Consider the following 12,676-nt stretch of genomic DNA (forward strand, 5'->3'; position numbering starts at 1 on the left):
CAACTTCCCTTTGCCAAACATCCACATTCTCGTTGACAAATGTGCCAAACATGAGATACAGTCTTTCGTGGATTGTTATGTTAAGTATCATCAGGTTTTAATAGATGAGGAAGATGCATAAAAGACAACATTTACAACACCTTGGGGCACCTATTGCTATAAGGTCATGCCTTTTGGTCTGAAGAATGTCGGGGTAACTTACATGAGAGCCATGACTGCCATTTTCCACGACATGATGCACCAGGAAATTTTGGTGTATCTGGACGATGTGATCATCAAATCCAGAACACAGGACAACCATGTTCGAGACCCGAGAAATTTTTTTGAGCGACTGCGTAAGTATGATTTGAAGTTGAATCCGGCTAAATGTGCATTTGGGGTTCTGTCTGGCAAACTCTTGGGATTTATAGTCAGTCAGAGGGGCATCGAGTTAGATCCAACGAAAATAAAGTCTATTCGGGATTTGCCTCCTCCGAAAACCAAGAAAGAGGTTATGAGCCTGCTGGGAAGGTTGAATTACATTAGTCGATTCATTGCTCAGTTGACTTCCAGATGTGAGCCCATCTTCAAGCTGTTGAAGAAATATGCAGCAATTAAATGGACAGACGAGGGTCAAGAGGCCTTTGACAAAATCAAATAATATCTATCGAATCCACCGGTCTTAGTCCCACTCGAACCTGGAAGACCTTTGTTTTTGTATTTGACAGTCTTGGAGAATTCTTTCGACTGTATCCTCGGGCAACATGGTGTGACCGGGAAGAAAGAGCAGGCAATCTACTACTTGAGTAAAAAGTTCACAAGCTATGAAGCTAAATATACCTTGTTGGAAAGGACTTGTTGCGCCTTAACTTGGGTCACTCAAAAGCTTAGGCATTACCTGTTGGCCTACACTACTTACCTCATCACCACGCTGGATCCTTTAAAGTACATATTCCAAAAGCCGATGCCCACAGGGAGGTTAGCAAAATGGCAGATCCTGCTCGCAGAATTTGACATAGTTTATGTCACCCGCATGGCAATGAAAGCCCAGTGTCGCGGGCCTAGCTTTTCAACGACACTAGCGGCACCAAAATGCCCGCGCGGCGCCTGCAGTCACCCCGCACTGTAGGCCAGCCCTTCCTTATCCCAGGTTTTCTAGCACGATCCTGTGCCTGTGGTGGAGCTTGCTCAAAAGGCTCACTCCAACTGTGCCGCCCAAATATGATGTCAAGGCTCTTAGCCTTGACTAGCTGTGGCACTTCTCATCTGATGGATCATCATCCATGTGCACACCCGGGGTCGGCTAGGTACACGTACGTCCTTCTCCTAGCACTGAGCATCGCTCTCGCGTGCACAGCCTAATCCTCAAGCTTGACACTCGCCTCGTGCATCCGCACCCAGCTTGTGCTTCGCCCGAGTAGGGCAACCTTTAGTCCTTGGTCTTTGTCATGTGCGTCTTTCGTAGCATGCCCATCCTTGTCTTATGGCATGGACAAATATAGCCCTCGCGACATACTTTCATCCCACATAGTGCAGTGTCGCCCCACAACTGCACGTCTAGGCTAACGGACCCTTGCTCGCCTAGCTGAACCCAAGCTAAGCTCACAAGTCGACACATGAGGCCCCTAATAAAGGTGCTTCAAGTATCCAATCAGCACGGAGGTCTTCATCCATCATTTCGATAGCCTGCAGGGCATAACCATCCCTCATGTCAAGCCTCCAGTACCCGTTTGGTGCCCAACACTGGCCCTAAGGCGTCGCGCCGTCCATAGAGTTCCCAAACTCGTATGGATACCTTAGACACTCCTTTGAGATGTCCAGGCAGGCCCTTGAGGTTCTCCCCCAAGGTAGCTCACTTGGTGCGGCTTGATGGCAGCGCACACGGGGGAGGCAGGCTGAGCTTCAACACCTATACCCCCTTATATATGCTTAAAATTAAAAAGCCCAAGACTCAGTAATCGTCTAGTTCAGGTCAGAGAATCAGAATGGCCTTCCTTCGCGCATATATAAGGGCATACTAGGAACAAGGCTTACGGCCGAGATCTCTAGATTCCCACTAAGTCTATTGCACACTTAGGACATGCAACACAACATATCTTGATGGTTGTTGTCTCATACATAGTCCCTCTGCCGAATTTTCCTTCACAATACTTTGTCAGCACACGTCGCCTACGCGACTGACATTCGTCCTGGCGCACTTAGCGCGCAGAACTCATAGATGCCATGACCCTCAAATTTTGGGGTGTGACATCCTCCCACACTCAACCTGTCATAGTCCCCGATGACACAACAATGCCCACGACAACCCGGAGTCTGCCCCCTTAGGGATGTACACTGCCTCCCTTAATCCTTGTGGGTCGGACTTCCTCGAAGTCCAGCTCAAAATGGAGTCGTGCCCCTTGCACTTCTCCTCCCAAGTATCTTCCAAGCGTGCCTTCTGCACTGCACCTCCTATCGGTGTTCGCTTTGAAAGTGCCTCCGCACTTGCACCCTCTGGTGTCTAACTTTGTGGTGACCCACACTAGTCGACCACACCATGACCCTCACGGCCTTCATCTGTCTGAAGTTCTTCCCTCAATGGAAAAGCACCTTATTATGCTTAGGCGTAGCTCACGCAGTTCAGCAACTTGCTTAGCCTTTTATTCTCCCTCATTGCCTTGGAAAGTTTAGCTCACTTCAGACTCACAATTCTGCACCAGCGCCTTTGCATAGGCGGATCCTCCCACACTCAATGTGGAGGATACTTCTCAATGTACCTGTCCCCTATTGGCAATCATCTCGCTCTTTGGGACGTACCCTCGGTGAGTATTGCATTCTCAAAGTTATAACTTCGCCGCATTCAAGAACAAAGCTCTTTGTTTTCCAACTGTCACTTCCTCAGCAAGTACCCAATGCTCCCGGTAGTAACTCTGTACTCGCCCTATAGACAAGAACTCTCTCAGTTCTGCTAGCACGACTTCCCGGTTCGGTGTGCTTCGCACATGGCCCCATCTCAATGGTCCCCGATCACTTGGTGTACCCCTTTCTAGAACGACACCTTCTAACTTGGAATCCCGCTCAATTCTGGAGCTTCGCTATTTCCTTCGATTTCGTCTCCTCACCTTAGCAATTCAGCACAATGCCTCTCTATCAAATGGTTCGGCTCTTTTTCACAATCTTGGTGGCTGACTCCACCCCATTGTGACACTCATGTACTCCCGCTAAGAAGCCCAACATAGGTCCTTCTTTGTGGTTGTCAAGGGACTCTCCTGCCATTCATCGCAACCCTTGAGATGGCTAGGTACATCTCAATGCCCTTAGGCAGTCCATAAGTCTAACCCGCAGGATAGACACTCAAACTGATGCGCTTCTCACATCCTTGGCAGGATCTTTTCACGATCATGCCCTTTGTTTATAGTCCATGGCTCACCCTCTTGGTAATATGGCTGCACGACCTGGCAAACGTGTCCTTTTCTTGACCACCCGACTCATCGGCATATCATCACATTCAACTGGAGCACAGACTTACGAAAGAAACTGGGGTTGTCCATTTCCTTCGTCAAACGGCCAACAGCTCTACTTGCTGCTTAACATGAACAAAACGCCTCAACCTGATGAGATCCCAAATGCTACTGAACCCTCATGGTTCAAACAGAATTCAACCCGCGCAAGGAATACTCTTAGTCCGTTCGACATTCCTTACCATGCCTTGCTTAGCAAAGCTGCTAACCAACTGTTGACAGAGTTTCTGACACACTGCCGGATCATCACAATCAAGACAATTGAGCTTCTGCTAACCGTCTGTCCCTTCTTGTGGCACTATCCCAACAGCATCGTACAATGGCTCCCTTTGCAAACCAACTATGCCTATATAGTATCCCTCTGAAAATAGCACGCTGCACGGAAGACATCCCTTATGATATCTCAATCAAACTAGGATGCCCCAAAATCGTCCCTCAAGATACAGACGATGGCGGAAACAACGACTGCGACATGGTCTGATTCTGTAGGTTGAAGTTAATGGATGACAATGCACATTCTAGACATAACTCACGCAACCTATCCCCTCTTTTTGGACCAGTAGTATCGGGTTCTCGATCTCTGGTGGCATATGAACATCAATCTCTGATTTGATATGATCTCCACACTGACATCCAAAATGCACTTGCCATCTCACTTCTGCTTAGATATCATTTGTCATGGCAGAATATGGCCTAACATTGCTCTGATACCACGTGTCGCGGGCCTAGCTTTTCAATGATGCTAGCGGCACCAAAATGCCCGCGCGGCGCCTGCAATCACCCCGCACTGCAGGCCAGCCCTTCCTTATCCCAGGTTTTCTAGCACGATCCTGTGCTTGTGGTGGAGCTTGCTCAAAAGGCTCACTCCAACTGTGCCGCCCAAATATGATGTCAAGGCTCTTAGCCTTGACTAGCTGTGGCACTTCTCATCTGATGGATCATCATCCATATGCACATCCGGGGTCGGCTAGGGACACGTACATCCTTCGCCTAGCACTGAGCATCGCTCTCGCGTGTACAGCCTAATCCTCAAGCTTGACACTCGCCTCGTGCATCCGCACCTGGCTTGTGCTTCGCCCGAGTAGGGCAACCTTTAGTCCTTGGCCTTTTTCATGTGCGTCTTTCGTAGCATGCATATCCTTGTCTTATGGCATGGCCAAATATATCCCTCGCGACATACTTCCATCCCACATAGTGCAGTGTCGCCCCACAACTGCACGTCTAGGCCAATGAACCTTTGCTCGCCTAGCTAAACCCAAGCTAAGCTCACAAGTCGACCCATGAGGCCCCTAAGAAAGGTGCTTCAAGTATCCAATCGGCACGGAGGTCTTCATCCATCATTTCGATAGCCCGCAGGGCATAACCATCCCTCATGTCAAGCCTCCAGTGCCCGTTTGGTGCCCAACGCTGGCCCTAAGGCGTCGCGCCGTCCATAGAGTTCCCAAACTCGTATGGATACCTTATACACTCCTTTGAGATGTCCAGGCAGGCCCTTGAGGTTCTCCCCTAAGGTAGCTCACTTGGTGCGGCTTGATTGCAGCGCGCACGGGGGAGGCATGCTGAGCTTCAACACCTATACCCCCCTTATATATGCTTAAAATTAAAAAGCCCAAGACTCAGTAATCGTCTAGTTCAGGTCAGATAATCAGAATGGCCTTCCTTCGCGCATATATAAGGGCATACTAGGAACAAGGCCTACGGCCGAGATCTCAAGATTCCCACTAAGTCTCTTGGCACACTTAGGACATGCAACACAACATATCTTGATGGTTGTTGCCTCATACATAGTCCCTCTGCCGGATGTTCCTTCACAATACTTTGTCAGCACACGTCGCCTACGTGACTGACATTCGTCCTGGATCACTTAGCGCGCAGAACTCATGGATGCCATGACCCTCAAATTCTGGGGTGTGACACCAGGCTCTAGTGAATCACCTAGCTAAAAACCTTGTTGACGACGAATATCACCCCTTGAATACTTACTTCTCGGACGAGGAGGTGAATTCAGTTGAGGTAATATCAGAAGACACCAATGCTTGGAAAATGTTCTTCGATGGAGCTGTGAACGCAAGAGGTATCGGGATTGGGGCAATTTTGATCTCACCCACTGGTCAACACTATCCAGCCACAGGCCGGCTTCAGTCTTTCTACACAAACAACACTGCCGAGTATGAAGCCTGCATTATAGGTATGAATATGGCAATCGACCAAGATGTTGAAGAACTATAGATCATGGGAGATTCGGACTTGATTATCCGACAAGCTCAGGGTCAGTGGAAACCCTGGATGTCAAGCTTATTCCATACAGGCAACATGTGGAGGATCTTAGTAAACGGTTCAAGTTAGTCGAGTTCAGGTACATTCCTCGTTTTCACAATGAGTTGGCCGATGCATTCTCTACTTTGGCTTTGATGTTGCCGTATCCAGGCAATCTCCACATTGACCCGTTGGAAATCCAAATCCGAGAAAGGCGTGGTTACTGCAATACGGTTGAGGCAGAACCGGATATTCAGCCATGATATCATGATATCAAGAGATTTCTAAAAACTAAAGAATATCCTGATCAAGCCAGTGGAGACCAAAAGAGAACTATTAGACGACTTGCAAGCGGTTTCTTCTTGAGCGGTGAGGTCTTGTACAAAAGGACTCCAGATCTCAACTTGTTAAGATGTGCTCACGTCGAAGAGGCCGGAAGAATCATGTATGAAGTGCACGCAGGGGTGAGTGGACCCCACATGAATGGATACGTCCTGGCAAAGAAAATCCTTCGAGCATACTATTACTGGATGACTATGGAAAAAGATTGTTTTAGTTTCATCCGAAAATGTCATCAGTGTCAGGTGCACGGTGACCTGATTCATGCGCTGCCTATAGAACTGCATCCCATGTCAGCACTTTGGCCATTTTTTGCCTGGGGTATGGACGTTATTGGGCCGATCGAGCCAAAAGCTTCAAATGGAAATAAGTTTATATTGGTCGCCATCGACTACTTCACAAAGTGGGTTGAAGCAATTACTCTCAAATTTGTCACTAAGAAAGCGGTGGTAGACTTCGTGCACTCCAATATCATCTGTCGTTTTGGTATTCCTGCAACTATCATTACGGATAATGCTGCAAATTTGAATAGTTATTTGATAAGGGAGATATGCGAACAATTCAAGATAACGTATCGGAACTCTACCCATTATCGGCCTAAAGCTAATGGTGCTATGGAGGCAGCAAACAAGAACATCAAAACGATTTTTAGAAAAATGATCCAAAGTTACAGGCAATGGCATGAAAAGTTGCCATTTGCATTGTTGGAATATCGCACTATTGTGTGCACATCAGTTGGAGCAACCCCATATCTTTTGGTTTATGGCACTGAAGCCATGATACATGCAGAAGTTGAAATCCTTTCTCCTCGGATCATTGTTGAAGTTGAGCTTGAGGACAGTGAGTGGGTCAAAGCCCGTTTGGAACAGTTAACCCTGATCGATGAAAAATGAATGGCCGCAGTCTGCCACAAGCAGTTGTATCAACAAAGAATGGCACGTACCTACAACAAGAAGGTGCGGCCTAGAAACTTTGAAGCAGGGCAACTCGTTTTGAGGCGTATTCTCCCCCACCATCAGGAAGCAAAAGGAAAGTTCGCTCCTAACTGCAAGGGCCCATACATTATCAGAAAATTATTTCCAAAAGAGGCCTTGTACCTGGGAGACATCGAAGGAAATGACCCTGAAATAGCTGTAAATGCAGATGCAGTCAAAAGGTATTATGTCTAGTCTTTCTACAGCAACAAAATTATCCGTTTGGGATGATGAAGGCTTTCATTCTCGCTACCCCAAACACTCCAATCCTTTGCTAACCCTTTTAAGTCGGTTACCTTTCTTTCATTACCCTCTTTGGAACCTGAAGACATTTGTAAAAAAAAAATATTTTCCTGAAGTACGTTCGACTTGATTCTTAAAGGATACGTAGGCAACCTCTCTCTAGGGTTCAGTCCCACCAAAACAAAAATCCAATTTCCCCCAAAAATGAAACTGGGGCAGATATTATAATGGTTAGGCGATGATCCCGCTTGAACGGTTCCAAAGTTTTAATTCAGTCCAAATTCTTTTGACCCAAACCTTGTTCAAGTCTTCCCGATCAAGCGGTAAAAGGTGTTCAAAATCGGAGAACGCAGTTGTTTGAACTCGATGCAATCAAGATAAAAGAAATAAAATGAGAGATTCTTATTGGTGAAAACCTGCGGGCACCGTCAGGCGATAGTGAGCAAAGAAATTGAAATGAGAGAGTCTTGTTAGTGAAAACTCGTAAAGAGCACTATAAGGAGACGATGAGAAGAGAAATGAGAGAGGTCAATTGGTGAAAACCCGCAAAGAGCGATGTTGATCGAAAAGAAGAAATTCCTCACCACCATTGGCACTAAAAGAGTCCTGGCAAGGTTTCTCGATCTTAAAACACGGGTCATAATGGGTTTATGAGAAGTTGGATAGTTGGGAAGATCGGGTATCTAGTCCAAGAAGCATGTCATGTCTATTAAAGTCTCCATGAACTCCAGATAAGTCCTTCTGTCCTCCCCGAAAGGGACACTCCTCTTTAAATTAACTTTCTTGTCCTTTGTTTGCTTTTCTTTGAATCCCTTTTGGTCTAACTCTGTCCCGAAACTAATGCAAAGAAAAGGTGGCAAGATTGGTTTTATAAGGTTATGCTTAATAAAAGCCAAATCCAAAGGAAAGCACCAAGCCTCAGCGGGTGCATCAGGTCGATCCCGACTGGCCATGATGGCCAATGCTCCGAAGTCAAAACTATCGAAAATGAAAGAAATCCAAAGTCAAATGCCCCTAGAGGCATTATAAGATGAAAAGGCCAAAATTCCACACGGGTGAACCGTCATGAGAAATTTTGGAAAGTTGAGTTCCTCGATTTCAAAAGAGAGATCAATCTTCAGAAATCCAGCAAGCAGCAGAGGTTTTCATCAACAGAGTAGGGCAGAGATCAAGTGATCAAAAACAATCAAGGCCACAAAATCGACCACCGTTTCAAACTAACAATTATTTTTTGTTTGAAAACTTGAAACAGGTGCAATCCAAAGAAACCTTGCAAGAAGCAGGTGCAACCAAAAAGAAATGCGCAAGTGCTAAAACAGCTTTGCAACAACGATCCATAAAAAGTGAAGTCCCCTCCAAATTTTTTCCCGCATTTAATCATTGCATGAAAATAAAAATAAAAATAAAAAAGGGAAGAGAAAACAAAACAAGATTGAAAAAATAGGATAAGAAGAAAATTCAAAAAATGATAGCTTAGGACTCACAATCTCTACTTTTACTCTTTTCCAACATAGGGTCTCCACTCCTTAGTTGAGATTCTTTTAGACATAGGGTCTCCACTCCCTAGTCGTCTTTTGCCAACATAGGGTCTCCACTCCCGTCCCCACTCCCTAGTCGCCTTTTGCCAACATAGGGTCTTCACTCCCTAATTGAGATTATTTTTAGACATAGGGTCTCCACTCCCTAGTCTCCTTTTTCCAACATAGGGTCTCCACTCCCTAGTTGAGATTATTTTAGACATAAGGTCTCCACTTCCTAGTCGCCTTTTTCCAACATAGGATCTTCACTCCCTAGTTGAGATTATTTTAGACATAGGGTCTCCACTCCCTAGTCGCTTTTTGCCAACATAGGGTCTCCACTCCCTAGTTGAGATTATTTTTACATAGGGTCTCCCCTCCCTAGTCGCCTTCTTCCAACATAGGGTCTCCACTCCCTAGTTGAGATTATTTTCAGACATAGGGTCTCCACTCCCTAGTCGCCTTTTGCCAACATAGGGTCTCCACTCCCTAGTTGAGATTATTTTAGACATTGGGTCTCCACTCCCTAGTCGCTTTTTTCCAACATAGGGTCTCCACTCCCTAGTTGAAATTATTTTAGACATAGGGTCTCTACTCCCTAGTCGCCTTTTGCCAACATATGATCTCCCCTCCCTAGTTAAGTTTATTTTAGACATAGGGTCTCCACTCCCTAGTCGCCTTTTGCCAACATAGGGTCTCCACTCCCTAGTTGAGATTATTTTTAGACATAGGGTCTCCACTCCCTAGTCGCCTTTTTCCAACATAGGGTCTTCACTCCCTAGTTGAGATTATTTTAGACATAGGGTCTCCACTCCCTAGCCGTCTTTTGCCAACATAAGGTCTCCACTCCCTAGTTTAGATTATTTTTAGACATAGGGTCTCCACTCCCTAGTCGCCTTTTGCCAACATAGGGTCTCCACTCCCTAGTCGCCTTTTTCCAACATAGGGTCTTCACTCCCTAGTTGAGATTATTTTAGACATAGGGTCTTCACTCCCTAGTCGTCTTTTGCCAACATAGGGTCTCCACTCCCTAGTTGAGATTATTTTAGACATAGGGTCTCCACTCCCTAGTCGCCTTTTGCTAACATAGGGTCTCCACTCCTTAGTTGAGATTATTTTAGACATAGGGTCTTTACTCCCTAGTCGTCTTTTGCCAACATAGGGTCTCCACTCCCTAGTTGAGATTATTTTAGACATAGGGTCTCCACTCCCTAGTCGCCTTTTGCCAACATAGGGTCCCCACTCCTTAGTTGAGATTATTTTAGACATAGGGTCCCCACTCCCTAGTCGCCTTTTGCCAATATAGGATTTTAGACATAGGGTCTCCACTCCCTAGTCGCCTTTTTCCAACATAGGGTTTCCACTCCCTAGTTGAGATTATTTTAGACATAGGGTCTCCACTCCCTAGTCGCATTTTTCCAACATAGGGTCTCCACTCCCTGGTTGATTTTTAGTATAGATATAGGGTCCCATTCCCTAATCGCTTTCCCCTAAAGATACACAATCTTGATTTTATTGCTTTCAATGAAAGTAGTTTAGATTTTGTTACAATAACTCACGAAATTTTCCTAGTGAAAACTGGGGCAGAAAAATTTCGTTCATTTGTTTGCTTTGGTGCCTTAACAGGTTTTCACCGTGAGGCACAAGGTTTGAGATGACCAAAAGAAGAAATCTCAACCCAAATAAAAGAAAAGAAGTTGAACTCTGAGTGTAGAAGCGGAGAAAAGATGCGGATTGCTCAAGCTATGGTTGAAGTCGCAAGCTTCGCATGTTCCGCCTTGATCCGAAAGCTGAAGAAGAATGAACCAGCGGTTGCAGCTAACGAGCATCAAGATTCAGATCAGAATCCGCAGGAAGAACCAGTCAAGGCTCAAGATCAAGCTTAGAATACTTATAGAAAGGAATCTTGTAACTCGTAGTTGGTAGGATTAGCTAGTTTAGCTTTTTATCTTTTATTTTAGTGTAATAAGGGGCTCAGCAAATCAGAAACATCAGCAATAGTAGTGAAATCACAGTTTCTCGGTAGTCCCAACTACCAAAACTTCCAGAACTACACTGACCTGATTCCTTTATATCCAAGAATATGTAGGCAACCTCTGAAGCAAGGTTCGGTCAGACTCTTTCCAACAAGTGCTTCTCATGGAGTTTCAAGTGGGCAAAAATCCCCCATAGTTGCTCATTTTGTCTTTACCCGAAAACCCTTCGTGTTTCCAAGCAAAGAGGGGCAGCTGTGAGCACGTAATTTTTTCCCTACATGCAATACTCCTATAAAATCCAAGAAAGTAGATTTCTTTCTTAATTATTTGCCATTTTTAGGAATTTTTGTAGATTTTTATTAATTGTTTGCATTTTTCCTGCATGTTTAATTTTTTATTTAAATCATGAAAAATACCAAAAAAATATCGCGCAATACATTTAGGATTTGTTTTTACATTGTTAAAATTAATCAGTAATTATTTGCTTTTTTAAAATTTGAAAATCACAAAAATAGCTCATTTTTACATTTTTTGTCTTTTAATTTTAGTTTATTAATTTTCCACTTTTAATTTAGAATTAAGTGATGTTTAAAATTTTTATAATTAATTTAATTTCAAATTTTTAGATAATTTAGGATTTTTTAATTATTAGGTTTTTAATTAAAAAAAGAGAGAAGAAAAGAAAAGGAAATGAGAAATTAGAAAGGAGTCCATTTTTCGGAATTGGGCCATCCTCCAATACACCTAAATTTGGCCCAATATTTTGTCTATACAAATTAATTCCCCTCAGCCCAAATAATTCCCTCTCACCGCCCCAGCCCAACAAAATCGGACCAACACGCCTAACCGACACGCCTATTTACCCACAGTATATAACCCTTGTTATAAACATTTCCCCAAACTCCCCAAACCCTAGAGAAAATTAGAAACGGCGTTGAGGCATTGTTCATCTTCTTCCTCAACTCGCCACAACTCACCCGAGTTCACTCAAAATGGTCACCTCCTCCACGTCATTTGATTCCCAACGGTTTTTGTCATAAAGAATTCGAATATTCCCTCAAAATCGCACAATTTCGGGTACAAAAGGACAATTTGTTGGATGAATGGGAGTCGTGGATAGATGTGAATCAATCCACGCCCTCCATTTGTCCCAAAAATTGTCCAAGAAATCCGAAGGTTTTTTGAATTCGGTGCAGATTTTTGAAGATTTTCGAAGGCTATATATATGAGGTAAGTTCTATGTGCTAGGTTAGAGAGAAAATTGAAGAAAAATAGGATAAAAACTAGGAAAAGAGTAAATGGATTTTTAGGGTTCTTGAAGTTTTTTTTTCTCTTCTTCTTCAGGCTCTTTTTCTTCTACATCGGATTTCTTAGAAAAACAAAAAAAAGATACATAGTTCTGAGTCTGGTTCTCGGTGAAAAACATTTAGTTCAATTTCGAAAGAAAACAATTTGTTTTACAAATCTCAGCCTTCTTCTTCGTTTCTGAATTTTCAAGAATGGTTTTAACTTGAAGTTTTGAGTTGAGTTTGTGGTTGGGGATTCGAACTTGGGTGCTTTGGGTTTCTACTCAAGTTTTGGCTGCAATTTGGTTTTGGTCGAACTATTTGCTGAGCTCCAGTTGAGTTGAGGAATTCCTGTTGTTCCCTTCATTCCGCTTGACCTTTATTTGGTTTGTTTCATTCTCTCATTCTGTTTTCAAGGTAAACGTCTATTACCTCGTGTTGTTAGTTTCACTAGTGTATTAAAGATTTGGTGAAATTGATATCGTTTGTTTATTCAACAAAGATGTGTGTAAACTTAGCTTGAATGATCCTTTGAATTTAACAATGAAAGACTAAAATTGCTCTTATATTCTTTTGTGTTGTTTCAAATTTCTCAATACTCATAGT

Source organism: Nicotiana sylvestris, chromosome 10 (assembly GCF_000393655.2).
Source record: "Nicotiana sylvestris chromosome 10, ASM39365v2, whole genome shotgun sequence".
In the NCBI taxonomy this organism is placed as follows: Eukaryota; Viridiplantae; Streptophyta; class Magnoliopsida; order Solanales; family Solanaceae; genus Nicotiana; species Nicotiana sylvestris.